Genomic DNA, 13,466 nt, shown 5'->3' with positions numbered 1-13,466 from the left:
GATTTACTGGTCACATTTCTCAAGTAGTGGCAAGATTTTTCAATCTTAAGCAAATTTATTTAGTTCTGTCTTTCTAGATTAATGGTTCTCTGCCAGGAAGGGACAGTAAAATCATTTGGTAGCTTTTGCAAAATACACATACTCAGCACCCTCTCCATCTGAGTAAGAATTGCAGAGTGGAAGTCACAAGAGGCAGTCTAGGTATGTGGGGTTAGAAGAAACTTCCCAGGTCATTGTTCCCACACTCTCATGTTGAGAATTGCTGTTCCAAATGGAACCAATACTGCTCAATTACTAGAAAACAAGCAAGAAGTTTAACATTGAGTCTCACTTAAACTGGCAAAATTGTTCAGCATCTCATTGAGATAAATCTGTTTTACCTTTCACATAGATGTCATCTATCTGATGCTTCTCTAAAAACGGAAGCCCATATATATAGAAGCACTATATTGATGCTTATTAGATGTCCTTCCATTTAGAAACCCTTGTAACTAAGATCTTACGGTCTTTCATACTTTGTTTGGATAATTTTTTTATTTATTCATAGAGCTCTGAGCAAAAGGCTGGATTTTCAAAGTTGCGCTAAGGTGTAATATCTCATGTTCACTGACCTGTTCTTTGAGGTTGTTTGCTTAGTATGTACTAATCACTTAGGGTTTTTCTTTTTTTCATTTAAAGTTATTGTTTAAAACTACTAAGATTCCAAGGCAAGTAGGGGATCTGTCACTTTGAGAAAAATTTATGGGAGTAAAAATATTTTCTTTTTGTAAACAGTTACTGCTATGCAATGTCTTCACAGGGTGTAAGGCTTGTTATTTATCTGTTTTAATTAAAGTGGACCCTGCCTGTCTATTTGTGACTAACTTAAAAGAAGTGGGTGTCTTGGTGAGAAGTTCACAAGGTTGGTAGCTGGAGCTGAGTTGGGTGAACTGACTCAAGCCCCAGTCAGCAGCGGTGTACAAATGCCAAGTAGGAAGAATTTCTGGAATGTAGAATCGCACAGCACTGATAAAGTTTGCTTTGTTCCCCTATGTGACTTGACCCATTGAGAAAATGTGGTTCCCTAGGAAGTTTTAATAGTTCAAAGTCCTTAGTTAATAAAAGAAAAAGGCCACCACATAATTCAGCTTGTTTTCACCTGCTGCCTGAAAGATTAACTTTCTTAACCTTAATAGGATAGAGTTACCCTTTGCTTTGAAAAAGTAATTTAGGGAGCTCTGCACATTTGTTAGTTTCAGTAAACATGACACTGTTTGTGTGGATTTTGTTTTTGTTTTGGGTTTGGTGTTGCAAAGTACTAAGACTTCTGCAACTTAAGAACCGTATGGTTACTTCATCTAAAAACAAATCTCAGGGAAAGGCACACCCTCTTTTCTGTATCTGCTTAATCTTTCACCGGACTAGGAAGGGTTTTGAATTACTTCAGGAAAGTAGTGACTGATAGAGCTTAACCTTCAGTTTTCCTCATTTATTTTCATAAGAGAATGGGAGCGGAATTCAAAACATTCAAATTTGGAGTTAATGTGCGTCACTCTGTTGCGAGTGATAGGTTCTGTGTTTTTCCAGTGGGAAACCTAGATCTACAAACTGATATGTGCCTGTTATAGACCTTGTTATTCCATTCTATTTTTCTCCTGATTGTTGCTTACTCTTAGAAAAACCAGCTGACTATACAAGTTGTCTCTAGGAGCAGCAGATTTCAGAGCAAAAGTGATACATAAAAGCAGCACGTAAGTCTTTTTTATGTGTGTGTTGGAATTTATAATGTTTGACATAGACCTTTTCTATTTTCATTGAGAGTCTAAGTTCACTTAAGTGTAGTATTTAATGTTAAATGTGCACTCTGTGTTGTTAACATAATTTAATTTACATGTTTGGTCACTTAAAGAAGGATTTTAATTACATAATGCATGTTGGAATCGTTCTAAGTAACCCTGCCATTGCCTATTTGTTCCTGTAGCTAACAGTAATGGAGGAAATCCATTTGCATACGTTGTCTTATTATATCGTAAAATTTTGTAGGAACTTGGTAGATGAATACTAGATATACATTAAGCATTTTGTGTTGAATTTGAGACATTTTCTAGAATATATCTGTGTTTGAATGAGACTTTAGTAATGTACAGAATGGCTGCCTGTACATCTTAGAAACACCTGCTAGGGACCCTTTTTCAGGTTAACCAGACAGAAAGAAGGTCTCTGCTGCTGACAGTGAGCGACTGTAAACATCCTCGACTGGAAGCTGTGAAGCCGCAGATGGGCTTTCAGTCGGATGTTTGCAGCTGCCTACTGCCTCGAACTTCAAGGAGCTACTTTAGGAGCAACTGTCTCGTTAGCTCAAACTGAATACCTTGCTTTCTCTTTCATACATTTTTACAAAGCGTGAGTGAAAATGGTATAAATCAAATGACTTTTAAACTATCTTTGTTCATTTTTAGAGGACTTCAGCAGGGCAGGAGGTGAGGTGCTGTGTGTGTGTATAGAATTTGCAATATCAAAAAAAGAAAAAAGAAAAGCAAAGTATTCTTGAGAGAGTGAGGAAATGTATTATAGTATTTTTGTTCTGAAAAAAGACAAAGTATCCTAAGGCAGTATTTCACAAATCACTCTAAAAAGTTATTTGTTTTGTCTTACTGTTTATATTTCTCTGTCATTTCAAAATAGGTGTTTTTTGTAAGAGCCATTTACTAACATTTCTATTAATGAAATTAAATTATTTGGAAAGAAAAAAAGTAAAGGCCAGAATGAAGAGTTAATTCACTTTATTTGGATTAAACCTCTTATATTTCTTTATAGGTTCAGTCTTTAAGTAATAAATGAGTTTTCAATTTAATGAAGTACCTAAAATAAACTAGATTAGCTCAACTAACTCTTATATGAAAAACCTATTTGTTCTTGCCTTAGCTGATGAGCATAGTATTTCAGGCATTTGTTCATAGTGTCTTCATTCAGTTGAACTGTTAACTTTGCTTTATGTAATAGAATATAACTCTTAAAAACAATACATGTATCAAATGCTATCCTAAATATATGAGGGCAACCGAAGATTTTTAAAAGAACCCCATTGTGGATATCTGTAAAGGACGTAATTTCTACATTGTCTTTTTCGTCAATCTGTGTTTGACTTATGGCACACTTGTTTAATATGAGACACTAAAATAGTAGAAATGAGGCACTTGAAAAGGAGACGAAGGTGGCAACTTTTGTCCTCTAACACACAGTATCTTCTAAACATGCAGTATGGTCATTAATGTAGAGATTATAGTTTCTGTTCCCTCAATATCTATGGATGATGTTGGTAAGAGGTGCTATTGAAATAGTGTGACCATCTACTATTTAAAATTTGACCAAACTACAGTTGAACATTGTAATTAGCTGGGATGGAGACAGAGGCATAGAAATGCCTTTCAATTTCCCTCATACATAAAGCCATCAAGTAAAAAGACAATTAGTCTTGCGGGGCCATGAGAGGTTTGTAGACTGCTACTGCAATGGGTGGGAGGAGTGAGGGCTTTCCATCAGCCAGGCCCTGGGGTCTGGAATTAAGAATGTGGCCTGGTTTTTAATAGGTAAACTTAAAACACTTAAGAGCAAATAACTCAGCTGTATCCCACAGTAAATGACCATAGGTTTAGAGAAATGGATAAACTTTTTCTAGTTCCTTGACCTTTACTTTCTTTAAGTTTTTTTCCTGTGTTATTTCACGTGCCCTCCCTTTCTTCGCTGCCCTCTAAATTTTCCATTTCCCACATCTATTTGATTGTTTCCTTCATTATTAGAATAATTTAATTTGTAAAAACTGTAACATTCTTAAATATTCTTCAACCAACAAATACAAACCTCCAGAAAACATTCTGCGTGTTTTTGAAATTAATACCTATTATTTATTCTGTCCTGTGCCCCATATTTCCATAGTAACAATCTAAAATGTAATTTAAGATGATATCAAAAGTGTGCTATTTATATCTGGAATAAGATCTGGATATAATTTATTTCACAAAAATAACCAACTTTCAAATTTTACAGTATTACATTTCTATACCCAAAGTTACTGTGCACTTAAGATAATATTTAGCATAAATTAGAAACTATTGCTAATTGCGTTCATGTAGTTTTTCTTTATATAATTTTGAACTTTTACGTGCATACAGCTTAACAATATATCATATATGATCTAGAACATAAAATTCTTGAAATGGACCGCAGGTTGGTTACTGAGAATAAAACACTGTCAAAATGTGTGCTAAATAAACGTAAACTGAGTGTTGCTGTAAAGTTTGTAATGTTAAAAAAAAAGCACCACACTGAATAATCATCATTACTATCGTTTGTTGACTTTTTATTTATGATTTGCCATAATAAAAATTGGCACGTCTTTAAAAGGGAGATTTTTGAAGAAGTGCAAGAGGTTCTAAAAGTGGCAGTGGTGACTCATTCAAATATTTATTTTTCCTGACCTTAAAACTCTGATTTGAACCTGCACTCCATTTTGCAGTTGATGCTATCTATAAATATTACACATGTGTCAAACTTTTCCTCTCCTAGAGAACAACTAAAACCAGGGGCCAGGATCTTGGAGGCAAAAGGAGCCACAGGAGTTCTGCCTGGGAATGAGGAGGGTAAACCTGTGAAACATGGGTCCGCCCAAAGATTGCTCTCAGAATTGCCTTGTTTTCATTCACTAAAATTATAGCTAAGTTTCACCATTACGGGGGAAAAAGCTATCTGGAGTTGTGCCAGCTTCTGGTGGCTTAAAAATAATGATACAAAGAGGCGGGTTGTTTCTCTGTATCAGAAGAGTAACCGGAAGTTAATTATTTCTCTTAATTTTTGAAGTTACTGAAATGGTACTGAAATTCTTCATGAGCCATCTTAGCAATCTCACTAAAATAACGGACACTTTCTTGGTTTGGTACTATATCAGAAGTATTCTAAAGAGATATGGAAGATATGCTTGATAAGTGTGTGCTATAGTTGTGTGCGTGAACTAAGCTGTTAAATCATTTAAAAGATTGGGTTTTTATGGTTATTGTTTTGTCTCTTCATTTTTATTCCTTTAATGGCAAAAAGCCAGTAAATAAAATGGAAAAAAACAAAAAACATCTCATCCTGTGAATGTGCTTATTACTAGAAATAATAGTCAATGGACTAAATATTCTTTAACAGGCTTCTTCAGTTGTTATGCACGAACAAGTATATCTCACTAACACATACTTTTTAAATCACCAGTGTGAATGTGGTGGGCAAGTTAATGTTGCCAAGTGATACTTAATCTGCCTCTCCTAATTTGTATATCTAATTATTATATAAATTTAATGATGCACTGCTTTGAGAGTAGAGGCTTTTTTAATGCAAATTAAAACAAAGTAGATTGGGGATCCATTTAGCACAAACACTAAATGTGAATTGACTGTCCCCAAGGCTTCACTGCCCCACCTGGTTCAAGAAATTAATGAATGAACTCCTGTAGGTACCTTAACAACTCTGAGTAAAATCAGCCTCTCTCTGCAGCTCTCATTTCAAAAATGACACCATGAGATCTTAGGATATAAGATCCTTACTGGAAAGTGTGTTGGAAAACATAAAGTGTTATACAATGTGATAATGTATTAGAAGCCTGTTATTCTTACTGTGCTTCCTTGCAGAGATTGAACTACCATTTCTGAATTTTGGGTTTAGTATTTATTAGCTAGAGTTTCTTGAAAAAATGTTTAGACCAGTGAAGGAAAATGTATGTAAAAGCTAAAGAAATGCATGCAGTTAAGTCTGTAAATAAATGTCTTAATGCCACAAAAGAGTAGCACTTACAGTCAAGATTCCCACAGGAAAAATACATTTATTTACAGGGTATGTGATGTTAATGAATAGAAACATTGCTGTCCTGTTTAAATGAAGATTTGTTTTCACTGAGTGGATGCTGAAATGAGTCAGAGAATTGGTAAAAGTTGCAAATTCAGATATTCAAATTAGAGTATTCATGTTTTGCACATGATCTAAGTGCATATTAAGGAAGTTATTTTGCTAAATTTCTTACTCTTGAATTATATTAGATTAAAATTATCTTTGGAATTATGATCTTTCAACTATGGACATCTGGAAAAATTAATTTTGAAACGTTTATTGTATTTCAAATACTTTCAGTGGCTTTTTTGGCTCCAGCCACACCAACTTCAATTCTTCAAACAACCTTGCTCTATTCCTTTGCATCCAAAAGCCCTTGCCTTAGCTCTTCCCTCTGTGTAAGTTAAATACTCCTGTTTTACCCACCTCTCCCCCCAAACACATCCATCATGCAGACTCATACTTTTAGTTGTCGTACTTAGTGGCATTTCCTGGGGAGCCTTCCCTTACTCCCTTCTCTTCATGCTATGGGCCCCTTCTTTGTCCCGAGACAAGATTCACAAGAAGCGGCCCACCATATGAAATTCTGGGGGTGAGAGCATTCCAGGCAGAGGGAACAGCAAATACAAATGAGAAGAAGTGGGCTCAGGCAAAAAGTATGAAGTATTCTGGTTCACAGTGAGCAAGACAGGGTCCGAGAGGTTAGCGAGGGACAGGTCATATAGAGCCCTGTCGGTCAGTGACAAGTTTCAATTTTACTGATAGACATTGGGTTAGTACGTGTTACCATGAACTATTCTTTGAATTTTGCACTTAGTGTAATTAAATGATAGGACCTCAATCATATTGACTGACCCTGTCACTATGTAACTTTCCTTTAAACGATGAATAACAGCTCATTTCAATAACTATTGAATGCCTGCTTCTGTAAATAATAGTGAATGTTAGGGACTGAAGGATACAAAGTTGAAAAAGACTTGATCCCTGCAGCTGCTAATAAGGGTGGGATAATATAATGCCGTGTGGACCAGAGACCCAGGATTGCCTGAATCCCACCTAAGACCAGCCACACTTCCCTGAAAAAGTCTCTCACAGAAAATACATGCTAAGAAAAGGAAAAGAAAACAATGACATCACTAAGTAGAGCATCTCCTCCAACCTCAATATAAAATGCTAACGAACCAGGCTGAACCAAGGAATCACTTCTTTCACACTCCTTTAGCCTAGAACCCCGGATTGAGCAGCTCTACTTATGAGAGAACTTGAAGAAGAGAGAGTATCTGAGAAGATGAGCATACCTTATCACTTACTCTTGGGAGGAAAAACATCCACGAGAAAGTTTATCCAAATGGGATAAAGACTATGCCCAGGTCTTCATGAGCATAGTCACTTAGCTGAGCCCAGTGGCCAAGAAAATGTCAGCAGACCTGCCCCACAGCAGACCTGCCTCTCTTCTTTGGGTATGTGTCTGGGTGTGTGTGTGGGGGGGGGGGGGCACGGACGGGGAGTTGGGGAGGAAAAGAGAAGGGCAAGAAAGGATGCCAAACTATTTTATTTAAATACATGTAAAATAAGTAATAGTGGTGCATGATGTCCTAAATAATGATAGCAATAATGAAATATTGCCTGACATTTCTTGAGTATTTGCCAGACTGTTCTAGATGCTTTGTATTAACTCACAATTTAATCCTCACAACAGCCCTGTGAGGGAGGTGCCATCATACTTTTACAGATGAGGAAAGTGAGGCACAGAAAGGCTAAATGACCGGCCCAAGGTCACTCAGTGGAAGAGAACCTAAGGTAAAGAATGAAAACTACTGAAAATCACATAAGAAGGAAGAGCCAATTTAAGCTGGAAGGATTGTGAAGGCATTTGCGTTATGCTTTCCTCTAGCTGAGGACATGAAGAAGCACAGGGTGTGTTTGGAGAGTGCAGGGAGGGTGCCTGCCTGGACAGGTGCCTGGTGGCCCCTCAGGTCACAGGGAACCTGGAAGCCATGCAGTCAGAAACTACACTGGAATATTGTGGAGGTTTCAAAAATGTGGTGCAAAAATAGCTCTTTAAGCTTATGGCAAGCTCCACTTTTAAATAGTGTTGAATTATAGGGTAAAATTATGCAGAAACCTTTTGTTTCCCTTGAAAGCTAGAAAACAAGGGACGCTCTTGCTGCATCTGTAAATAGGCTGCTGTTTTCTTTCTTTTTGTAGTTGTAAAGAATCATTCATGCCAGTGTAGTTAATGAGCTTCTGCAGCTGTTAAATGAAATTATATATTCTGTTCAACTAGGGCCGTCTAATGCTGCCATTGTCTCCTAGCCGTCTTGGTGTCTTCTCCAGCACCAGGACACTTCTAAATCACAATGGCTGGAGTTGTTCTTAGTCTAGGATATTCTGAGGTCTGAGGCAGACAGGCCTGCAGAAGGAGAGGCTATTTTGGCAAAGGTAGCCATAATAGGATGTTATTTTTCTATATCACAGCTGTCCTCTTCAGCAAGGACTGAGGAATGCCAGAGAGGAACTATTCACAATTTTCTAAAAAGGTTTTTCAAGCAAAATTGTTATCCACTGAGTTATCCACATTCAGTCTTCCAAGTAGGGCACTTAATCAACTCCATAGGCAGATGTGGCTGAGTGCATTGATTCCAACATGGTTCATGTCTTCCTTCATGATGTTTCTTTGTTCCACACCTGTCAGAACTGGAGCTTCCTGGTCAGGTCTTTTGGTATATAAGCTTGAAGACTTTTCAATCTTCCAATCCATTATTGCTCTAAATTCAGACTTTTGCCTCTAGACTTCCTCAGCTGTTTCTCTGAGATGATCACTTTCCTCTTGTGCACTCCATAAAACTCAACTCCCCCTGGACCACCAGGAGGTCACTCCTCATTCTGGTGCCACCAGGATCCACTCTGGGTCTGTGATATGCGGCTGCCATATCAGTGGGGTTCTGTTGCCTGCTGTGGTGGTGGGACCAGTTACGGCCACATACTTTTTGGTAGAAAGAAAGTAACTCCAGGCTGGGGTTAACTGCACAAGTCTCTTTTACTGCACAGGAGTTATGAAACTGGGCTTCTTCATAAGTGCCCCTCTTTCCAAATACCTAATTCTCTTTCCTCCTCCATTGAAAAAAGAAATGTAGATTTTTCACAAACATTTTCACAATATATTTAATGTAGGAAAAGTAAAAAATTTGCTAGGCAGTATTTGACTATCTACTACATTAAAAAAATCGGTTTCTGGGTTATTATACCATAAATAACTAATAGAGTTAATCCTGGTTAAGTATTAATTTAACCAAGTAAATTATATTTAAGTCAATCATGAGAGAACCAGTGAGTAAGCACAGGAAACAAAGATATTAGTATGAGTAGATATATGAAGACCTATATGCAACTACGTATTCTTAACACTTTCCATGTCTTTGTATTCCCACTCCCATATGGACCTTCTGTAGGTGGCCAGTGTTTGTTATTGATAAATTTGAGCTGTTTGCATAGTAGGTGTTATGTGAATCTAATTGTGTTATTGTGATGATTAGTTACAGCTCTGCATTTAATACTATAGCAATATATGCATACTCTTATAATCTCTTCACCTTTGCATCTCTGAACTTTTGAAGAGGAAGTTAAATCAATGAAAAGTGATGAGAATATCCTCGAGAGTGAAAACATTGCTTAATAAAAAGAGAAAACCACGAGAGCTTTCCATGGCGTGTTCTCCATTTATATTACTAAGGAGATGTGAAAAATATAGTCTGGGGACTACCTTATATTCTATAACTGGAGCATAACTGTCTGCTGACACATAGGCCACTTAGGAAATACTGCTGAATAACACATTTTCCAATAATCTCATGTCATCTCAGCCAAATTAATCTCTGCACTAACAAGAGTCCTTTCTGGGCTGTACAGATCTGCTCAGAGATCTGTAATAAATGGTATATATTCAAGGACTGCGGCAGCAATAGTATATATGCAGTTTGGCTAGAAACAGTCCCTCTCTTAGCATGGAGGGTGTTTAAGATGAAGACTGCCCTGGCCCTGAACAGCACAGTAGGAACGCTGGCCTGCTGACTAAACAAATGTGATTGCCAGAGTGAATTATGAAATCCCAACTGGCCTCACTTGCTAGAGAATTTCACTCCTTTTTCTCCTACACAGCTTCCTACTTTTTGTTAGATGAACAGTTTTCAGCTCTTGCAAATCATTGCTGTATTTTGCGAGTCATTACTACAGCAGTTTCCCACTGTTTGTATTTTAAAACTAACGCTTGGATGAGTCTCGTTGAAGCAGAACAAATAAATATGTGTGCGCATCTGTGCAAATATTTATCTAAAATTGCATTAGTAAAAGTCCCAGTGAACTTTTGGTCTCACCGCTGTGCCTTGTATCACTTCAGAGACAATCACATCATCAGGCTACTGTGACTTTACTAAACATGGGTGACTTCATTCCAGCGTTTCCTTTAGAAGACTATTTGGGAGACTCCCTTCCAATAGCGGAAGTGGCTTGATGAGGGCCAGTGTTCTCATTCCAGATCCTTCACATCTCTGAAAAGCTGCATCCTTTGTAGAAAATAGATCTGTGTGTGTGCCAAAGTGTAACCCTGATGTTCACCAGGGGAGGGGGGAGGTCACATATTCCTTGTCTGTTTCAGCAGCAATTCTCCCATTTGGCAGGAGTTGGAGAGGAAGTATTTAACAATGGGATTTTAGAAAATTCAATGTAGTAAAGAATGTTTTTATATTTGAATGGATCTAAGGAAGTTTTCTTTTTCTCACCCCTGATAAGTGGAGGGTATTTGAGGGTAATGGTATCTGTGGATTTGTTGGGAGGATTTGGCTCTTTTATTGGACTTTGTGGAATAATTATTTTTCTATTTTATCATTTCCTTGAAAGGTAATCCTCAGAAGATAAAGCTGTAGTCTCTTAACTTCGTACTGATCTTAAATATTTTCCTTAAGGGGAATTAGTGAGGAAGTAACAGTCTCTCAGGAAGGTTTAAAGCTGTGATTTTATTCAACAGCCAGAGCTCTTTTAATGTCTCCATGCCAGAAACTATGAAGTTATTTTCTTTCACACTCTCACCATAAGACCTGGTATTTTTTAAAAGCCTGAAGCACAAATAGCTTTATGTTAAAAATAAAAATTAGAGAAAAAGTAGAGGAAAAGGTGTTCTTGTCATATCCCCTCTTTGCTTCCAACCACGTGAGGTCTCCAAGGGAGCTGCTGAAGACACAAGTTTCCTAGATCTAGTGCACCTCTCAGACAGGGTCAAATGGTTGGTTAGCAGTTGCAGTAGAAAGTTAGAGGCCATCTGCTGAGGAATTAAGATAGATCCTTTTCCTCTAAGACCTTGTACCGTGTTTCCCCAAAAATAAGACCTAGCTGGACCATCAGCTCTAATGCATCTTTTGGAGCAAAAATTAATATAAAACCCGGTCTTATAAAATATAAGACCGGGTATAATATAATATAATATAATGTAATAGTGGGTCTTATATTAATTTTTGCTCCAAAAGACGCATTGGAGCTGATGGTCTGGCTAGGTCTTATTTTCGGGGAAACGCGGTAGATTTATAGGTCTAGAATACAAGAATGGTTGAGGTCTTCATTATTCATTGACCCATACCACCATAACACAGAGCAATAGTTACCCAAAAGTGTTTTAATGTCTGCTAAAAGAAGAGCAAAATAATAGCACCAATGTACTTTTTAATTTATAATCCATTTTATTTAGCCTTTGTTAATGTCTAGTCTTTAAAACAGTAACTTTAAGATTCACTTGGTACAGGATCGTCATCACCTCGTAAATTCTTCCTCTTGGCAAGGACATTAAATCACTTCAGTCTACATCTCTATCAAATGACAACCCCAATTGGCCATCCAGACAATGTCTGGATGTCTCCTGAGCCCAAGACCTCATTACCAGCGTCACATTTTGCACATATGAAATTAATCCATTCACTTGATAGGTGTCTGTTGAACCCTTCCTATACAGAGACATGGCAAGAATAGCACAGCCTCTTATTTCAAGGAGTTAGCAGTTTCAAAGAAGATAAAGACATGAAACCATTGATTGCAGGAGAGAACCTATGGTAGAGTCCTGTGAGAATTTTAGGAGACGGGGGCATACAGAGAAGATCTGTTTCACCTAGTGTGAGAATCGGGGAAATAATACAAAACCTTTTTTAAACATTGTGAAGGACAAGCGGATCCTGGGCAAGTAGATGAGTGGAGCAGATACACCAGAGAGAGCGAGAGCATGTCCAAGGGACGGAGGAGCTGTGAGCACAGCCTGCTCAGGTGCTCAGGCAGAGCGACTGGTGGTTATGCTGCCTCGTCAGTGTGAGAGGCGGTGGACAGATGTGCGGAATGAGACATGTAAAAATGAGAGGAGGAAGATGCCTGAAAAGGAGTGGGGAGAGGAGGAGAATGAGGCTAGACTTGTGAAGAGAATAGAGAATTCCAGGAGGAAGAAGTCAACAGTATCCACAGCTTCAGAGAGGCGAAAGAATTGGCCTTGAGCAAAAGGAGAGCCATCTTTCCTGTGGAGAAGAAAGGATGAGTGAATATGAGAACAGACTTGAGCTCAGATGCAGTAATGTGGGGGGAGAATGTACCCTGTGAAACAGGAAGTGGGGTAGGTCAGTCTCACCCGAGAGGGATGGAATAGGGACGAGGTGGAGGTTCAGAAAGCCTGCTGTAAGCATAGAAAGGAAAGCTGACTGGAAGCTATTATGTGCTTCACTGAGGGCCAGCTGAGATTAGAGGCCGTTAATTTGGAGAGGCGTGTATCCACTTGTTGGTGTGACTGTTTCCAGCCTGAAATTAAAAATCCAAATATAGGCAAGAATAAGGTACACTGGAAACCCCACCTGGGAAGGAAACGTGCCACTGTGTTGATGTGTAGTGCGCCCTCACAGTAAAGAGTAATATGATGTTATATGCAACTTTGGGGTATTTTTGGTAAATTATATGCTTATCAAAAAGCAGCTGTTCCCTCCCACCTCTCCCCCCATCGAGACTCCACAGTCTGGTTGTACCATGACTTCAGTGTACTCAGAGCCCACAGAACTGGCTTGACTCAATAGAGTTTGGAGTGGAACACGTCAGTTTTCTGACTTCTCATGCTTATTTCCCTCTTTTCTCAAGCACTACAGCTTGACCTCTATACTTCAGTGATTAACTATATACAGTAGTAGCTGACTTACTTGGCCCCGTTCAGGAATGGGCTGATGATCTCATAACCTTTCCCAGAGGGGTGAATTAGATCCCATTTAAAACTAAAACAACTAAATAAAAAAGAGTTTCTAAGATGTATTTCTACTACATGGTGTCTATAAGGAGAGTAATGGACCTTATTTATGGCAGGTTCTTGATGACTTTGGATCATGATTATAAACATGAACTACTGGACTGTGCCTATTGAGTGTTTTCAAGCCTCTGATTTTTTTTATTTTCAGTTTTGGTTTTGGGCGTTTGGGTGTTTTGAGGGGTCATTTCCTTGATAGTTGGGCTGTCAAATCACGTATCTTACATTGTTTTCTGATTGCTATCCTTCCTCTGACTAGAATGTGCCTTAAAAGCAGAGATTTTTATGCCAGATACTTCTTGATCCCACAGAG

This window comes from Rhinolophus sinicus, linkage group LG05 (genome assembly GCF_036562045.2).
Source record: "Rhinolophus sinicus isolate RSC01 linkage group LG05, ASM3656204v1, whole genome shotgun sequence".
Lineage (NCBI taxonomy): Eukaryota > Metazoa > Chordata > Mammalia > Chiroptera > Rhinolophidae > Rhinolophus > Rhinolophus sinicus.
Note: the sequence above shows the minus strand (reverse complement) of the source record.